This window comes from Lygodium microphyllum, chromosome 23 (assembly GCF_053477565.2).
Source record: "Lygodium microphyllum isolate KBCC chromosome 23, Lygodium_microphyllum_v1.1.10, whole genome shotgun sequence".
Classification (NCBI taxonomy): Eukaryota; Viridiplantae; Streptophyta; class Polypodiopsida; order Schizaeales; family Lygodiaceae; genus Lygodium; species Lygodium microphyllum.
In genome coordinates this window covers 129,141,492-129,161,625 of record NC_141157.1, presented here as the reverse complement: position 1 = coordinate 129,161,625, position 20,134 = coordinate 129,141,492, and the positions used below count along the sequence as shown (strand labels likewise).

The 20,134-nt window shown below is 42.1% G+C and overlaps 1 non-coding gene across 1 annotated transcript; it reads right to left on the bottom strand.

Annotated features, from left to right (window-relative positions):
- Window positions 1-19,482: 19,482 nt before the first annotated feature.
- Window positions 19,483-19,551, bottom strand: LOC148016739 (small nucleolar RNA SNORD36). The gene has a single exon (XR_015688264.1). It is a non-coding gene; the product is annotated as a small nucleolar RNA SNORD36 (small nucleolar RNA).
- Between the last annotated feature and the right edge of the window lie 583 nt (window positions 19,552-20,134).

Sequence of the window (20,134 nt, the reverse complement as noted above, 5' to 3'; positions counted from 1 at the left end):
GATTGTCAGTACAAAGGATATTGCAAAAAAATAAACAAGCAAAACAAAAGAAAAACTTACAAAGTCCTCCAAATATGTCCTATGGCCGCCACTCCCAAGATGATGGACCACTCCGGCCTCTAGCCGTGCCCTCGTCACCTCGCGCTGTTGACTCCAACGTTGTTGTGCTGCTGCGCATCTGAGGTGTGGAATCCACCAAAAAGTTTGTGTGTGTGACATTTGTGTTTTGTACATACCTAGTCATTGTGTTTGCATTTTCCTATGTGTGTGATGTTTTTCTCCCTATATTTTTTTGTACCTATTCGGGTAGTACCCGTATTTTCTTTAGCCTATGTGTGCATGATTGCATGTGAATGTGTGTGTATTCAATCAAGTTCACGAAACCCACACTTTACTGAGTGCAAAAGCCTTGCTTGATCTAATTCAAATATGCTGTGTGAAAGGGGATAAATAATGATTGGAGAGCATAAGCTTCTAACAAAGCTTGAATAGAAACAAGCTTTGTCAGGACTAAAAAGGAAGCTTTTACTGAATGCACTGCTTTTTGGGGGCATGCTGAATGTGTTTTGGAAGAGGGCAGTGGCTATCTAAGAGAGGAGCAGGGCTTAAGAAAAGATAGCAACGTGATTGGAGGGATGAGCAAAGCGGCAGGAAGATCTGACATGTTATATGCAGAAAATACAGGAGGAAAAAGAGGAAAAAGAGGCCCATGCTTTGCAACACTGAGAGGCAGAAATTGGCTGAAGAAGAACAGATTTGATCATAGAAATTGGTGCAGAAAAAGCAAGCTGCTGATAAGTGGGATGAGTTATGATTCTTAGCCTCTCATAATGAAGATTAGAAAAAACAGTCTACTCCTACTAAGGTGAAGAAATCTACTGCCAACACCCAGATTGAAGAACTGGAGAGAGCTAGGAAGGAATTGGAAAGGGCACGACTTGCTCAAGAGGCACGATTGAAGAACAAGAGGAAGCATCTACTGCCTCTTGACTTCATAGGTTCCCCACAGATATGGCGGCTTTGTTCCGTCAGTACTCTAACGTCGCTACACTCGGAGTGACCAGCATGATGGTAATCGCGCTAGAACAAGGAAATTTGGTCAGCATAATAGTCCTATGGAGTTGATGAGCAGAGAAGAGTTCCACAGTAAGTATCGTAAGGATCCTGGAAATGAGGTAGCAGGTCTGGAACCTGCAGAAAGGGGGTTGTCTGAATGTGAAACAAAGAAAGGCAAGGCTGGTATTGCAGATAAGTTGTCTGAAGAACAAGCAGAGAAGTAGCATGGGCCGATTGATCTTCGTTGGTGATCTTTGTTGGAATCCTTGATAGGAGTTGAAGGGGGGGCAACAACAAAAAAAAACTGATGTGATGGAAGCTATTGGGAAGCATACTTAGCTCCAAATTCCGTTTTGAAGATCATCAATGAGCCAACTGCTACCTCTCTGGCATATGGCTTTGAGAAGAAGAGCAATTAAACTATCCTTGTATTTGATTTGGGAGGAGGAACGTTTGATGTATTTGTTTTGGAGGTTGGTGATGGAGTCTTTGAGGTACTATCTATGTATGTGCAACTAAGGATGCTGGCAGAATAGCATCTCTTGAGGCTCTGAAGATGCAAAGGACGAGGAAGGTGACAAGAGGTGGCAACTAACAGGATGAAGCATCGACGCAGAGACGCTCCTGTGGCTACGAAGAGGGTGATGACACGGAGGTCTTGATTTGACTAATCGGAGCTGATGACACCATTCGAGCTTTTCCTGAAAATTCTTTTCATTGATTGGTGGATATAGACTTGCTAGAGTTACTTATAGATAAGCTCAGTGCCCCAAGCTCCTCTTGGACACCTAGGTTTTACTGTTGACAGCCAGAGATTAACTATAGCTAGTGGCCCTCCTCCTCTTAGTCTTGCTCAATGTTTCAAATCATCCCTACATGCTGTAGGCAAAAAAGTGGAAGGGCAGACAAACTGTAAGCAGTCTGAATCTCTAGATATAGACCTGTAGAAACTATTGTTGTACCCAGCAGACTTCACTTTCAGTTCGAAAGCACCTTCTTTATTCTGAGCATTGGGCTGCATATCTAAAGATCATACAGCTTGATGAGTTTAAAGGACTATAGACAAACTCCTCAGAGACACACGCTAATGCTGCGAAAGCTCTTTCAGCAGTGTCTCGTTTGTCATAGTCAGCACTTGCAACTAAGCTATCAAGGCCCAATTTTATTGGGAAGCTATTCCATCATGCTTTAAAGGATCTAGATTCCAAATCTGCTCTAATACATTCGTTGACTGTGAGCATGAAGAGGATCTAAGAAGAGGAGTCTTCGAGGCAGATCTCAATTACAACAACTTGTGCAATATGTGGTTGAAGAACCACCAGAAGGGGCAGACACTAAGTGGGCATTTAAGTTCTCTTTCATTGCTTGTGAAATTTTTACTTGTGAAATTGAGGTCATCTGTAGAACAATGGTGAAATATGAAGAGTTAATGGATTTGCTATTTTCCTTCCTGCATTCGGAGAGGTCACTCGGGTTTCTTCTTCTTGTACCTTGTATTTGTTATTGACAAAAATAAAACAGAGTCTTGGAATCATTTTCTCGTCTTGCTTATTCACTTGATTGATCTTCTGTCTTGAAATTCGTCAAGGTCCTCTGTGGATGCGACTTTGTTTTCGAAAACCCTTCAACAACGTCTTGGAGAATCTGTAGCCTCCTCCCTCAGCCGACGCCAATGGTCCACGCCTAGCCACTCGGGCTTTGCAGGCCCACTCTTGAGTACCTTGCGTGCATCCGATCATATGTGTGACATATATTCATGCATGCAGTCCATCATCCAGCCCGTAGAAAATCTATCTACTGAGGCTGGAATGGGAGACTCCTCATGCAAGGATGCTACTATGTAGTCCTTGCTCCCCTGCGGTATATTCTTCCAATGATCTAAGACATTGTGCTGAAAAACTTGTTGGCACAACTCTCTCATGCGAGCCATCACCTCCTCCCCTCATCATTCATGATGATGGTTCCTGACTTATCATCGACTAGATAGGCATATCCCCGTAGGGTATGTCTAAGATGGGTCCTCTCCCCGGGTCCTCTCCCACCTGCGTCCGCGCTCCTGGGTATATCCAGGAGATCCCTGTGCATTCAGTGTACCGACCGAGGTAGTATCTGTCGGAGTGACACCCATAGGGGTGCCACCTGCAGACGACTAAGCAAAAGCCAGAGTAACTGGAGTAGATGTTCCCACAAGTGTGACAAATCCTAGAGGTGATGCAACTCTAGCAAAATGACGAGACAGAGACACCGCGTTCATGCCTCCACAGTATCCACTTGAGCCTGAGCCACGCTCCCTGGAACCAATACAAGAGCAAGAAGTCGCACCTTATCCCGTGCCGATCGTGGGCTCACTGCTTCCCTATTTCTGGAGTATCCCCCTGACCCTGAAGCACTCCCTCCCTCTGGCCCAAGTCTGGAGTGTCAACCTCATCTACTCGAAGCTTAAGCATTTGATCGCACCGAAGTACATCTAGCAGAGTGGCCTGACGATGTCTGAGATAGCTCCTAGTCTGCCATGTCTCTTAATCTCGTGATCTGGTCTGGAGACATGCGCGTGAAGATATCCTACAACTCATCGCTCATCCCTCGACTCATCCTGAAAATGTCACCTGCACAGACAAAAATTGATGTTAGCATGATCAATTTAAATCATATAAAGCACGGTAATATAAATCCTTAAAAAATGATCTCACTTAAAATACATATCTTATGTACCCTTATAAGCAATTAGTCAATGAATTGAGTAAGTGGATGCTCCAAGTATGAAGTATCATATGGTTCCATATCAATCTCCTAACACAACTCTGCATATACTGGAAGGTCGATAGACATGTCACCACAAAAGGATGAGTCCACCTCGTTCTCAAAGAACTCTTGGACTCCTGTATTTCCATCATTGTTAGCCAATGCTGGCTCCAAGCTTTCGGTGGCCTCCACCCCTTGCAATATCGACCCCTCTATTTGCATATTGTCTTCATCTATGCTTGGAACATCGCTTTGATCATATACTCTCGCACTTCGGGGAGCTAAAGGTATAACATACCACCATCGAGGTTGTCGGGGGTTTGGATAGAAGATTACCCGTTCACAAACACGTACAAGAGAGTTTAAACTATTGTGACATGTACCATGTCGTAATACAATTAATAAACAAATGAGTTCATGTACCTGTTCACAATGGGCCGGCAATACAAAGGTGTCGCGAAAATCTGTCCATTTTTTAAAAAAATCTATTTCGAGAAATCCAAATGGACCTCGTCGAACTGTTGCTCCAGCTTCTTCAAGTACCACTTTGAACCACTACACATCGAATAGTATCATGGAGAAGCTACGGTAATCCACCGTAACAATACTTTGCAAGTTTCCAAAATACTCCATCTCATCTATAACCGTGTTTGGATTCGCTGCTCGTGGCCGGCTCTCCTGCTCAAACCTTACCATGATACCATAGTCCATTGTGGAGTGCATTTTGTTAATATGCTCCACGCGAAAATGCCATCCGCGCAATCACTCTGCACTATATATTTTGTACTATACATTGAAACACTCAAATTAGATATCGCATTTAAAATATAGATACAACAAATCCTAAACACCTCATCACCTTTGGACTACATCTCCTCAAGAATTTTCAATCCTCCATTGAGACCTCTCCCCCTTCGCAAGACATTGCGGTCAAAGCTCCGTGAAACCATCGCGTTGACATGAACCATGACATCTCCTCCATGCCCTCCGGATATCGAATCGGTTGATGACGCGTACTACATCAAAATTCAGATCGTGCTTCCTCTCGATCTTGCCGAGCGATCTGGTACTTGGCAAGCCACGTCTCCATAGAGGCATGGTGCAACATACAAAATCGATTCACCTTCTCCTCCATTGTAGCATCCATTCTTTTATCTACCCCATTCCAACCACCACATCTTCGATCAGTCTATCATCGTCCTTCAATGTGACCATAGCATTTTGTTGTCTGGATCCACTGTTGGTAGCTATTGTGAAATATGCACTAGCGCCTTAGACACCAACCAACCTTCAGCCATGCTACCTTCTGGCCGAGCTCATTGTCGCACAAAGCCTTTCAGGGTTTTCATGAAGCACTCCAAGAAGAATATCCATCGCGTATGGACAGGTCCAGCAATCTCCACTTCATCTACAAGATGCACAAGAAGGTGGATTTGTATCGTGAGCATGCTGGTAGGCAGGTATTTCTTAAAGAGACACATTGTCTCCACTGCTCCCCGCCTCGCGGATTCAATAGAGGACGTCTTAATCTCCTTCTATGAGATCCATTGCACCAAAGTCAACAACCTATAAATGGCCCTGCGTATTTCTGGAGTAAGGCATCCTGTGATCGCAATCCGCAGTATAAATTGCCACAAATGAGAAAGCATTATGAACAATGGCTACACTCCAAATAGCAAAATGCGCACACCAATTACAATCCATTCGTAGTAGAAACCTAACATATCTTCTGCTAGTCATGGGATTTTAGCCCTAATAATTGGTCCTCTTTAGAAAATGCAGACCTGAGAGAACACATCATACCCGTTGGAGTGCGGATAGACTTGACTACTTGCTTCACAATGTGCTATTCTTTAGTGGATAAAACCCAAGGAGAACGAGGTAGTTGCATGAGACCATCAACACTCAACTGCGGCTAAAGCGCCTACACCTTGCCTACCTCCTTCAAATCCATTGGTGCCCCTAGAGTGTCTCTCTTTCCTGTAATGTGGTCCCATAGTAAGCTACTCACATTCTTGAAAATATGCATGGGATCCAACAAGTGGTTGACTTGTAAGTGGGTCCAATATGGAAACTCAAAGAAAATTGAGAACCGCCGCATTTCATTTGGATGTGACTCCGCATGGACCATTTTCATATCGTACCAGCTTGCAGTATTCATACATTGTTGGAGGTCATCTAGGAAAACCTTCCCTAGGTTCATGACCCTTTGGCAAGAAAGTGGCGTGTCCTTGATATACCATCTTCTTCATGGTTCGTGACCTTTGGGAGTCTAATTGTGGCCCGCACAATGGACATGCATAATAATCTGAGGTAACCAGACCTGTTCCAACACCATGACCTAGTGAATACAAGATTAAACGAGATAAAATATAGATATTACCAACGAGAACGGAAGCTTATTTACTTGAGCACTCTCTGGATCCTGGAAATTCATGCATTGTCCACATGAGAATGGCTCGAATATTGGCGGACCGTCGACCATCGCACTTGCTCATATCTTACACGGTGATCCTCCTCCCACAAAATCTTAAGCTCATCGACTAGTGGATGAAGATACACGTCCATATTTTTGACTTTGTAGCGGCCGGGGACGAGTAAGCTAAGGATGAGATGTCCTTTCTTCGTAGAAAGCCATGGAGGGATATTGTAGTTGACAAGGACTATAGGCCACACACTGTAAGAAGTTGAGCGCAGACCGAATGGGTTCACGTCATCCATTGCAAGACCGAGCTAAAGATTCCTTAGCTCTCGGGTAAAGCTTGGGAAGGTAGATTCAATGTGGCTCCATGCGCGTGAATCCGCTGATATTCGTTGAACTCCATCCATGGACCTATTCTACGCATGCCACGTTGTCAAGCTTGCCATGCTGGATGTATGAAACATGTGGTTTATGCAGGGGATAAGCGAAAAGTGTATGAGAACTTTTTGAGGGATGGTTTTTCCTTGAAAGTCCTGTCGATACCTGTAAGCACCACACTTTGGACATGTCTCCATAGTCTCGTATTCTCCTCGAAATAGTATGCAATCATTGATACATGCATGGATGTTGTTGTAGTCCATGCCAGGCTTTTGTAAAATATGTCGTGCATCATCACGAGACTCAGGCATGGTATTTGCAAGTGGTAATATATGATATTTCAATAACCTTAAAAAATCATAAAACACCTTGGAAAAGCACAAATGTTTTTTAATAATAGTGCCAAAAAGAAATCAACGAAGCGTATGTACAAGGTACCTGAACAACTCGGTCACACTCTCATCGCTCCACACGTATTTTGCTTGCAGACTTAAGAGTGCAAGCAATGTCTTCAGGCAAGATACTCGACACCCATCATATAATGGTATGGATGCTTGCTCTCTAAGCGAATCAGAAGTCTCAACATCCATGGAAATCAATGCATCGATCATTGCCTCCATCTCAGACTCCAAGAATGTAGGCGAGATACTCGGCACCCATCATATAATGGTATGGATGCTTGCTTTCTAAGAGGATCAGAAGTCTCGACATCCATGGGAATCAATGCATCAATCATTGCCTCCATCTCAGGCTCCAAGAATGTAGGTAGGTCTGAAAGGCTGCTTGTCTCCTCTGGCATTGACGGTATAGATTGGCCTTGCAAGTGGTGGATTGGCTCATGCACTCCATTTATCACATGCCCACGAACTCTTCTAATTGGCCACAAAGGGTGCACTCCTTCTTGGGACTAGACGTTACCTCCCTGGATAGAAAATTTGCCAGCGAGACCCAATCTTATTATATATGGTATTCAATTAGCTTGCGAGTACAATGCATGATTGATATTAACTTTTCTTACCATTTGCTGAAAATCCGCAATTGCCTGATCAATGATCTCAGATTGAAACTCGCCAAATCGTCGTACGTGTTCTATAGATAATTGACGTTTTCGTCTAATTGCGAGGTTGCATTGAGAGCAAGGACATGGAACACGCTGATTAAGATACGCCTCGTGATCTTGAACAATAGGATCTTCATCGTTTTCCATTTTGTCTACGTTACAACAAACAATTTGTTTTTGTTATCATTCTTTTTTTCTTTCTTAAATTGTTCTCCTCTCCTTCCATCTCTCTCTTTGTTTTTCTTTCTTAAATTGTTCTCCTCTCCTTCTATCTCTCTCTTTTTTTTCTTTCTTAAATTTTTATCCTCTCCTTTCATCTCTCCTCTCTTTTTCTACGTTACGACTATGACTACGACCACGACCACGACCACGACCACGACCATGACCAAGACCAAGACCAAGACCAAGACCAAGACCACGACCATGACTACGACCATGACTACAACCACGACCACCACGACCACCACGACCACCACAACCACGATTACAACCACGACCATGACCACGACCATGACCACAACCACGACCACGACCACAACTATGACTAGGACTACGACCACGACTATGACTACGACTACGACCATGACCATGACCATGACTACGACTACGACTACGACTACGACTACGACTACGACTATGACTATGACTACGACTACGACTACGACTACAATGACAACGACGATGACCATGACCCATGCGACGACCACGACCATGACCACGACCACGACTACGACTACAACCACGACCACGACTACGACTACAACTATGACCACGACCACGACCACGACCACGACCATGACCACGACCACGACCATGACCACAACCACGACCATGACTACGACTAGGACTATGACTACAACGACCACGACCATGACCACGACTATGACTACGACCACGACTACAACGACTACGACCATGACTACGACAACCACGACCACAACCACGATGACCAGGACTACGATCACGATGACCACGACCACGACCACAACCACGACCACGACTACGACCACGACTCCGACTACGACTGCAACTACTTATATAGAGATGAAGAGAGAGACAAGAGTTAGGAAGAGAGTAAAGCTAGGGAAGAAGAAGAGAGAAGTGAGAGAGGTAGAAATAGAAAGAGAGATAGAGAGAGAAAAGAGATAGGGGTAGATAGAAGGATTTAGGGAGAGTATAGGAAGAGAGAAAGAGGGAATATTGAGGGAGAGAGAAGGGTTGAGAGAAGAGAGAGGAGAAAAAGAGAGAGATCCGACTAGAGAATTTGACACCCATAGTCAACACACCGTGGAAAACACAAGCATAAATTGACATTGAATTATGGCAAGAAAATCCACCACAAAACAATAGTTATAATACTCGAGGTAGGATTTCAAAGTCTTACTGATTTCAATTGGTCATGGATGCCATACTATGGGTGAGTTGCACTCACTAAGAATAGAATTGGTGATTCACCTCATCTTCTCTCCATCATCAATAGAATTATCCTTTACCATTTACAACTCACCCACCTTCTCTCCACACTATTGCACACTACAATCTCTATAAGGGCATGAGATTAGGATCTCCACAGATACCAAAGCATGATCTCTGCTTGATGGTTGCATATATACTACTACTACTCATGGAATAAACCTTAAAATAGTTATTATGCTCAAATATATGCTTGTTAGAGCAGAAATTTGTTCCTAAGACTATTCTAAGGAAGAAAGAGGATTAATGATAAAAGAGTGTCCTTCCTTGCAAGTGATTTTATATTATATTTTTTAATTAAAATTGATAGTTGAAGATGAGTTTCCTAAGAGATCTTGTGGTGATGCTATTTTAGTTTTGTGAAGCATATGAATGATGCTGTTTTAGTTTTTGTATTTGTCTTTTTAAGAAGAGATTGATTTTTATGGAATATCCAAAGTTATTCTAGGATTTACGTTATGAAAAATGAATGTTTTTCTAACTGATTGATTGATTGCCTTCGTTGTATACTTGCGTGGTGGAGGCTAGGACAAGCCCCATGTATGAGAGGTCTCTTTGTAGGAAGAACATTATGCTAGGAGGCACAAGTGTGCTAGGGTTCTCTAGCCATATATCCCTTAGGTTTGTTGAGGATCTACCTAACCCCTATGAGCCTAGGATGAGCTTATTGTAAGGTCTTATTTCCTTTTCTCTCTTTCTCTCCCTCTCTCATTTCGTCTCCCTCCCTCACCCTCACCCTCTCTTTCTCTCTTTCCCTATTAGGTTTAATGATTTTTCTCTTTTTCTCTCTCCTCTCTATCTCTCTCATTTTTTCTCTCTCCTCTCCCTCTCTCATTTCCTTTTCTCTCTTTCTCTCCCTCTCTCATTTCCTCTCCCTCCCTCACCCTCACCCTCTCTTTCTCTCTTTCCGTATTAGGTTTATTTCCTCTCCCTCCCTCACCCTCACCCTCACTTTCTCTCTTTCCCTATTATGTTTAACATCTTTTCTTTATTTTTCTCTCTCCTCTCATTCTCTCTTTTTTCTCTCTCCTCTCCCTCTCATTTCCTTTTGCTCCCTTTCTCTCCCTCTCTCATTTCTTCTCCCTCCCTCTCCCTCTCTCATATCTCTATTATGTTTAATGTATCCCTCCCTCTCCCTCTCTCATTTCCCTATTATGTTTAATGTCTCCCTCACCCTCTCTCATTTCCTCTCCCTCCCTCTCCCTCTCCCTCTCCCTCTCCCTCTCCCTCTCCCTCCTCCTCTCTTTCTCTCTCCCTCCCTCTCCCTCTCCCTCCCTCTTCCTTTTCCATTTCCTCTCCCTCTCCCTCTCCCTCTATTTCTCTCTCTCGCTCCCTCTCCCTCTCCCTCTCTCTCATTTTCCTATTATGTTTAATATCTCCCTCCCACTCCCTCTCCCTTTCTCATTTCCTCTCCCTCTCTCTCCCTCCCCCTCTCTTTCTCTCTCCCTCCCTCTTTCTTTTCCATTTTCTCCCCCTCTCCCTCTCTTTCTCTCTCTCTCCCTCCCTCTCCCTCTCTTATTTCCTCCCCCTCCCTCTCCCATTTCCTCCCTCTCAATCTCTTTCTCTCTCATTTCCTCTCCCTCCCTCTCCCTCTCCCTCTCTTTCTCTCTCATTTCCTCTCCCTCTCTCAATATACACAAATTATACAAAAAACAAGTAAAAGAGAGAGACAATGCACTCTCCCTCCCTCTCCCTCACTCATTTTCTCCCCCTCCCTCTCCCATTTCCTCCCTCTCCCTCTCCCTCTCTCATTTCCTCTCCCTCCCTCTTCCTCTCTCTCTCTTTCTCTCTCATTTCCTCTCCCTCTCTCAATATACACAAATTATACAATAAGCAAGTAAAAGAGAGAGAGAATGCACTCATCGTGAAGACTTGAAGAAGGGTTTGGTGGCTCCTCTTCGCCCTCCGTACACCTCCTCTTCTTCGCGAATGACGACGGCGATGGCAGTGGTGGTAGTGGCGGTGAGAAGCCTTCTTTCTCTCTTTCTCTCCCTCTCAGTAAAGCGGCCGGTTTTCGGCCCACGTTTTTTTTCTCTGGGTACTGTCGCTATTTGTCATCTTTAATCGGCGTCGCTAAGGCCTGATATCCTTGTAGTGATAAAAACAAGACTATCGTCAGATGTATGCTCATTCATTCATGCTTATCTCGATGTTTCTAGGCTGAAGCAGTCTTAATAGCAATATTTTTGCAAAATCATCTTCCTACATCCTTCTGGTAAAATACCACTTGGACATATGAAGCTCCTTTTGTTTCATATTTTCGAACCTTTGGATGTATTACTTATATTCATGTACCCAAATAGAATCATAGAAAACTTGATCCTCTTGGTTTGAAAGTTACTTTCATTAGATATTCAAATGTTTATAAGGGATATAATTTTTATGATCCATCCTCCAAGAAGGAAATCATAAGTTGTGATGCTATTTTCCATGAGTAACTTATGGGCAGCACATGGTCTCAGGAGGGTGCTGGGAGGACGTGGTCACTAGAGGACATTGATGATACAAAGTCATTACTTCTTTTCCTACTGGGTCCAAAGGCTACGTCAAGTGGAAGCTGCCAACATAGGAGATTGCTGCAACAATGAGAGGAAGAGACGGCTGGTCACCTTGCATTTGAGGTTGGAGTAGTCAAGTTAGTTAAAGTGCTATCATATACTAAGTCTATGCACCAACTTTAGAAATCATCATCCCGTATATGTATTCTAGTGTACCTATCTAGAAAATATTGCCTAATGGTGAGAAAAACTATCACTAATAATCGAAAGCGAGTGGCTTGGCATGATCTACTCTTTCAAGAAGTTTCAACATCATTTACTTGAACATTTCTTTGTTCTTCATGTAGATCATTCATCGCTAGTTTAGTTGGTCAGTAGTAAAATGTCACTAGGTGAATTGCGTGATGGATTCTCAAACTATAGGAATTTGATTACACAGTCATTCATCATCCTAAAACCTAGCATGTTATTGCAAATTTCCAATCTCGCCTTGATTCCAAGGAACCACTAACTAGTATTACATATGACTTCCTAGATGCCCAACTATTTGTTCTAGAAGTGAATGCACCAGACCTAGATCCACCAAACCCTCTGAGGTTGTGGTATGAAGAAATGATGACTTTCTTAAAAACCAGCATAATTCCACTCCATCTTGAGATGGACCAATGGAGAGGACTAGTTCTTTGGAGTCAATGTTCTAAAATTGTCATGGGACAGTTATAATAGTACTGCATCTCTCTAAAGTGTTGCAAAGAGTGGCTCTCCCTATGGAGCAGCATGCTATCCTAGAGAAAGCCCATTAAGGAGATGTATGTGGTCACTCCACTGCTGATGTTACACCTTACAAAATCTAGCAAGCTAGTTTGTGGTGGCCGATCATGCAGGGTGAAATTTGTAAGTGGGTCTAGCATTGTGATTCCTACCAATGACTCGGTTAGCTTGGAGCCATAAACTACTTGCCACTCTAGATAATCCTACCTCTAAAACCTTTCCAAAAGTCAAGACTAGACTTCATTGGTCCCATCTCTCCAAATATGGCATACATAAGAAATGAGAATATCCTTAGGACAATGGATTATTACTCCAAATGGATAGAAGCATGGGCCCTATCAGATAACACTACTAAGTCATTTATCAAATAATTTGGAGGCCCTATCATCCACTCCAACCATTCTCAACCTCCACCACCTCAACATTTTGATCAACTTCTCTCGAATGACTAATCCCCAAGAGACCCATCATCATCAACTCACCAACCACCCTTCAGATCACCAAACCCTTAACAACACAGACACACAAATGCCATGGGATTGGCACTCATTTCTAGGAGGGGGATAATATTAACCCCACTTTGAGATTGAGAAAAAGAAGTCCAAATAAGTCCAAGAAAACTCCAAATGCAGACACAAAGAAATAAGCACGAAGAAGGGAAATAGCCAAAAGCACAATGGCTGTCTCAAAAGCTAAGTCAAAGGCAAAAGCACATTTTTAAATGCAAGGTACCCTTAAAATTTTTGTAAAAGAGCGCTAGAATCCCTCTTGTACAAATTGTAAAGGGTAGACAAGGGTAGGTAAAGAGAAAGGGAAACTAGAAGGGAATGGGAAAAAGGGGACCTTGCCATTATGCTTTTGAACCATCATAAATCACCGATTAGTCAAATCAGCCCTCCCTCCCTCTCTCTCTCTCTCATAAATAACCATATGAACAAGGAACAAAGAGGAGGGAGAAAAATTGAATTTTGATCATGTTCATTACTATACCATTCTTCTTGAGAATTTGAGCATTGTAGAGCAAAAAAATCATGAAAATCAAGCCCAAGGGGATGCAGAAGATGATGACAATCAAGAAAGATGAAAATTTTTAATGAAGGAAGGGGGATTGAAAGAAATATATCCCCCTCCCCCAATCTCATTAGTATTTTTTGGTTTTGGCCTCTCTAATCAAGCTTAAACTTAAACCTCCAAAGTAACTAGTTCAAATTCTCATATTTACACTTGATTATAAGTGATTTCAACCTAGGAAGGGGCATTGAAAGAAATGCATCCCCCTCCCCCAATCTCATTAGTATTTTTTGGTTTTGACCTCTCTAATCAAGCTTAAACTTAAACCTCCCAAGTAACTAGTTCAAATTCTCATATTTGCACTTGCTTATAAGTGGTTTCAGCCTAGTTGGAGAGGCAAATGGTCTTAGAATTTCAATCAAAGTAGATGGGCAGCTTTTTGGTATCCAAATTTGTCACCTTGGCCTCCGTTACATGCTTTTTAGCTTCTGGATCTAGTAACTGCTTCATAACACTAAACCTTACAGCCATTACATGGGGGGTCAAACAAATTCAGATTGATGAAGGGACACTTGCATTGGATTCCTGGAATCAAAATGCATCTAGGAAAAATCTAGCTCCTTGATCCTGTAACTGTTTCATTTTGCAACAAAATGCATCTTTTACGGGTCTCAAGGTTCTTTTGTACTTAAAGTTTGGCTTTAAAATCGGCTCTCAATCAATAACTCCTTGATCTTTTCCTCAATCGTCTAGACTTGAAGAGTCCTCTTCCAAATTTTGGTGTGGTTTTTGTTTGACTTCGGCCTTGGATTGGAGTGGGCAATATGGTGCCACTTCACAACAGGGTGTGGATCTTCTAAATCCTAATTGAGATAGGAAATGAGGACCTTCTTCATGGCCCAAGCCACTCTAGCTCTCTCTTCCTCTAGGACATGTTGCCAAAGAAGGTCTGATTCCACCTTTTAGTCTCAAATCAAGTTAAACACTACCTATTAAAGCACTTGGATTTGCTCCTCTTCTTTTACATTCCATTGCTCTAGAGCCATGCATTGCTCTACCATGAGCTTCCACCTAGGATCGGTGGAACTAGTGCCTATAGAGAAGTTAAAGAAGTGGGGGGCTGAGGGCAGTGGTGCTACACCTTTCTTATTGATCTCCTCCATGGCAACCTACTTACCTTTTCTTGTGGGTAGGGGATGTTTGGCCTTGTCTACTTGGTCTCTAGGTGGCTAGTTAGTCTGAGAGGATCCAAAGTGTGGGTGGTTCTAAATTGAGGCAAGGAGACAAGTTTGAACTTGGTTGTGGAGCCGAATGTGGAGTGGGAGTGAGAGAAAGTGAATCTATCAACTTGGTTTAAATTTTACATAAAACCTTGTTGGTGGATTCAGCTAAGCCATTATCTTGTACATGGTAAGGAGAAGATCCGTTATGGATAGTTAAAAAGAATTATGTGGGATCCTTGATGAATTTATTTACAAAATATATACCTGTCTCACTTACCAATTTGATTGGAGTGCCATATCTAGTAAATATATCCTTAAATAAACATTTGGCAAATGACTTAGTAGTGTTATCTGGTAGGGCCCATGCTTCTATCCATTTGGTGTAGTAATCCATTGCCGTTAGGATACCCTTATTTCTTATGTATGTCATAATCGGAGAGATGCGACAAGTGAAGTCCAATCTCGACTTTTGGAAATGTTTTAGAGGTAGGATAATCTAGAGTTGCAAGTAGTTTATTTCTCCAAGTTAACCCGACCGCATTGGTAGGAATCACAATGCTAGACCCCACTTGTAGATTTCACCCTGTATGGCTAGTCACCACTAACCAGCTTTGCTAGATTTTATAAGGTGTAACTTTAGGGGTGGAGTAAGAACTTGCAATTCATTGATGGGATTTCTCTAGGATAGCATGCTCCTCCGTAGGGAGGACCACTCTTTGCAACACTCTAGAGAGTGTGCAGTAGTATAATTGTCTCATGACAATTTCAAAACATCGGCTCCAAAGAACCTGTAGTTTCCATTGGTCCATCTGGAGATGGGGTGGAGATATGCTGGTTTCCAAAAAATGGGCATCCAGGAAGTCATCTGGAATACTAATTGGTGGTTCTCTGGAATCAAGGCACGATAGGAAATTTGCAATAACATGCTAGGTTTTGGGATGATGAATGACTATGTAATCAAATTCCTATAGCATGAGAATCCATTAGGCAATTTACTCAGTGCCATTTTTTTGCTAACCAAGTAAGCTAGCGCTAAATGGTCTACATGAAAAACAAAGGAATGTTCAAGTAAATGATGTTGAAACTTCTTGATGGAGTAGATCATGCCTTCCAATACACTCTCTTTTGGTTACTAAATAGTTTTTCTTAGCATTAGGCAATCTTTTCTACATAGGTACACTTCCAATAGCAATAAGATGCATCAGAATGCCAAGTCATCTTCTTCATTGCATTGGTAAGTAGATTTAACCACACATACCAATTTCTTAAGGGGAACAACTAAGCAAGCCAGATGTCATAGGTGGTGGCCATGTCACCAGATCTAGCCTAAAATCGGAGTAACGTGAATGGTGAATCTAGTATTGTAGCTTGCATGATTGTTGCCACCTTGGTGGGATCAATAGCAATGCCATTTTTCAAAATGATGTGGCCTAGTAAAATACCACCTTAAAAAACAATACCTACACATTTGAGCAGGTTTAAACTTAAACCTACCTCTCCGCATCTTGTGAGACAAAGTTGGGGATGCGTCAAATGAAGCATGTGTAATATTCTCGCTCGAAATATTAAAGGACCTTGATCACCACACGCTTGTGCAAAATCCCTACAAAGTCATCTCCTGCATTGATTAATGTCAATGACAAAGACCTTACCCCGCACGTGCAATAATGAACCCCATCCGCATTGTGCAAACAAGGCCAAGCTTGAAAACCGCAAAGCCGCGTGAGAACACCCTTCTTGGAAAAAGGGGCGATTGGATAATGGGTAAGATTAAGGCAAAATTTTTTAATAATTATCCCTCTCCTCAGCTTATGCATGGCAGGGGGAGAGGGAATGGGAGAGGAAGACGTAGCGATGGAGTGCATGGGGAGAAGGGAGAAGGCATGAAAGCTCAATGTGTGTGAAGTTCCCCCCCCTCTCAAAGGCTATAAAACCTCCCCCCTTAGCCTTGGGGGGAGGCACGAATGAAGGGAGAGAAGAGGATTTGGACACCGTGCAACACCCACCATCGTCCCCTTACAACACCACGCAGCCACCATCACCACCGTCGTGAGGACTGCCAGGCTACCGCCTACTGCCGCGGCCCATTCCCCGCCATCATCATTATCAATCTCCCCCCCTTCCAATCATTGCATCCCCCTCCATGCTTTCTATAAGAAGCAGAAGCTTATAAATGCAAGCTTCTATAAGCCTAGTACATACGGCTTATCCCCGGGATTTAAACATCCAAGCTCCCAAGACCCTGATCTCGCGTAGGAGGGAAAGATCGCAGACTATAAGTCTTCAGGATGCGCGAATAACCCAAGGGAAGCTACTGCAACAAAAAATTACGCTATGTAAATGGCCCCAAAACAAAAGATGCAAGGCGCACGCGTGGAAGTCTCCAACCCGAGCATACGTGTGGACATCCCTATGAGCCCACAAACCCAGGTTGTTAGAAGTTTAATTCCACATTGGGTACACTTAAATTTCATGCGAAAGTTATGAATACAAAATTATGCATTCATCTTACAAGTCTTAAATTGCATGTTGCTCTTTCTTACATTTCCAAAGTGACGATCCCAATTGCATATTTCATGAAAATTTGTTTAAATTCACCCTTGTCTTCCTTGCATGAAAGAACAAGCGCATAATGCATCTAGGCCATGATTCCCTCGATATGATTCGTAAGGGATATTCATTAAACATCCGTTAGAATGTTTTCCAAAGAACTGCATGGCATGAAAATGAAACCATGGACTTGCATGTTACATATTCGTCATGCATGAACTTCATTCATCGAAGTTGTATCTAGAAAAGGTTGCATGTTCCATATTTGTCATGCATGAACTTAATTCATCGAAGTTGTATCTAGAAAAGGTTGCATATCATATTAAAGCCTGAGATTCAATAGCATTAAACAAAAGGTTGTAGGCATAGCTCCTTGATGTAAATCTTTGTAGGATTTATGCAATTTATTCTCCAAATTGTATTTCGTCATGACTTTAGCAAGAAAAGAAAGGGTTATTGCAAACCTTATAGTTGCATAGAAGTAATGAATCGCATGTTTACACGTAATGTGATGTCTTGCAACTATTTACACCTATAGAACAAGCTTAGCATCTCTAAGAAAGGATTGTTCCTTGTTGCAAGACAAGTAGACCAATTTAGCTAGATCACTTGTAATGCTATAACCCTCTAGGGATTCGTAAAAGCATGACTAGATGGTACGATGAACACCTCAAAGTGCTAGGTAGGGTTTAGCACATTAGAAATTCTGCCTAATGTCGCACTTGGGACGCCAAGTCGAGATCTTCAAACCCAAAGGTCCTACCCACATTCACGGAATGTTTGGGTTAACTGGACGCCTATACACTAGCTAGGGTTTTTACCCTAAGGATCGAATAACCTAATACTAAAATTCTGATTGAGCCTAGAAACCCTCAGCCCAAACGTTATTGGCCTAGAAAGGTTAGCATTGGGTTGGGTAAGAAGACACCCCAAACCCTACATCTTGACTAAACATATTTCTTTCCACTCCTTAGAACAAGGTTGGCAGGTTCTAGAGCAAGTCTAACTTGCAAGAGGATGAGTAGTCATCCTATTACATTACCCTTCTTGAGCTAATTTTACAAGTTAGGGAAAGTTATGTATTGCCTAGAAAGTAATTGACAAATCAAGTTAGAGCGGCATGGTCTCCATGGAGCCCCGAGAGGAACACCAAGGAAAAGGGAATTCTCTTGCAAGAAAATCTATCTTGTAACATCAACAAGCTTGTTTATCATGTTTCATATGATCACAATGAAGAAAAGAACACCAGGCACAACAAATCTTCATACAGCATCATGTAGACCTCCCACGGTTTTGATAGAATCAACCATATTCTTCAACATCTTCACAAAATCCATCAATAGAACAAAGAAAGCAAAGAAATACACCATCTTTGAATGGAAATACATCACATAGTATTCATCTTCAATATCTTCATAGTCTTCTCTCTCAATCTCTCATATACAATCACTCTGTTTCAGTAAAATTGACTATCTCTGACTCTCTCTCTCTCTCCATCAATAATACATCATGTCCTCACTACAATCTCTAAAAAATCACTCTCAATAACCCTTCTTAGGTTGTGGATACCCCTCCCAAGAGGTATGTCTGATATGAAGGGTCACCAGAGCCACTATAGTGTCTTTTCATAGCTCACTACTGTCACTTCACTCTAGTCTTCACTTGAATGTTCAGTAGCTACTTCTTCCACTTCCTTCAGCTCTTTTGCACTTGTATTCACCTCTTTCCAAGGCTAGAAAACTTTCCCAAAGTCACACATACATTCCACAGAACACTTACAGAAGCATACAGAACAGTCTACAGAACAGTACCAGAACAGCTACAGTATAGAACAGAACAGAAACATAACAGAAGCAGAAGCTCTACAGAAGACCTACAGAAGGTTACAGAAGGTCATCAAAGCTACATAACTCATTCTCAAACCATTCCAAACTCTCACAAACCATTCAATAAGCTTTCACAATATCTCATTCTTCATCAATCAATACTCCATCCCTCTTCACAGAAGACAATCAAAACAAAACAGACCAAAACAGAGCAAAACAGAACAAAACAGAAGGTATACAGAACCTATCAGAACATCACAGAACCACCAACAAACATCATGAACTTCCAAAACACAATCATTATCATCCAAAACACTCTCAATCCACTTCTAAATCAATCAATCATCTCATAAAATCAACCATTCAGCTCTCAAAAACAACAAAAATCAGCCAAAAAACAAGTCATTTCAACACTCAACATATCCCCACACTTAATAAGGAAGCGTCCTCGCGACCCAGGAAAAAGGGAATACAAGTTCAGTTGAAAAGCTCAACTTTGATCTTCCATATATTCTCAAAAAGAATCCATCCACCACGACCCCAACTTATAACCTGTTTATGATAGAAAAATACAAAGAAAGGAAAACCCGTTTTACAGTAACACTTCTTATCAAACTAAAAATCACAACAAATTTGTAAAGGATATAAGAGTTTGCTTTTTCTTCATCGGCATCTGCTTCAATTCTCCAACCACGACCCCAGCACCACAATTCTCCAAAATGTAGCTCCTACACGAAATTCCATAAGAAACCACCACGTTCGTTTGACATTAATAAACTCACAACACAAACACTAATACACAACACAACCATCTGAATGACTCCTTCAAAAAGAGAGTTTTGCATTAAAAGCTTCCACCATACATTGGAAAGGTATCAATGAAGATGATCCCTCTTAAAAGATTGATGTTGTCGGAAACGATCCATAGATAAGGATTCATCTACAAAGTTTTTAGGAGGATTTTGAAAAAATTGGAGACAGCACATCCTTTCCAACAGGACCAAGTATCTGCTAGGCAAACAAAGGGCATGAAAATACAATATGTCCAGCTGCTGGGAATCAATGCTTACATTGACATTCATGCACAACTTTGGAATAGGCTTGGAATCATTATGAGAGTACCT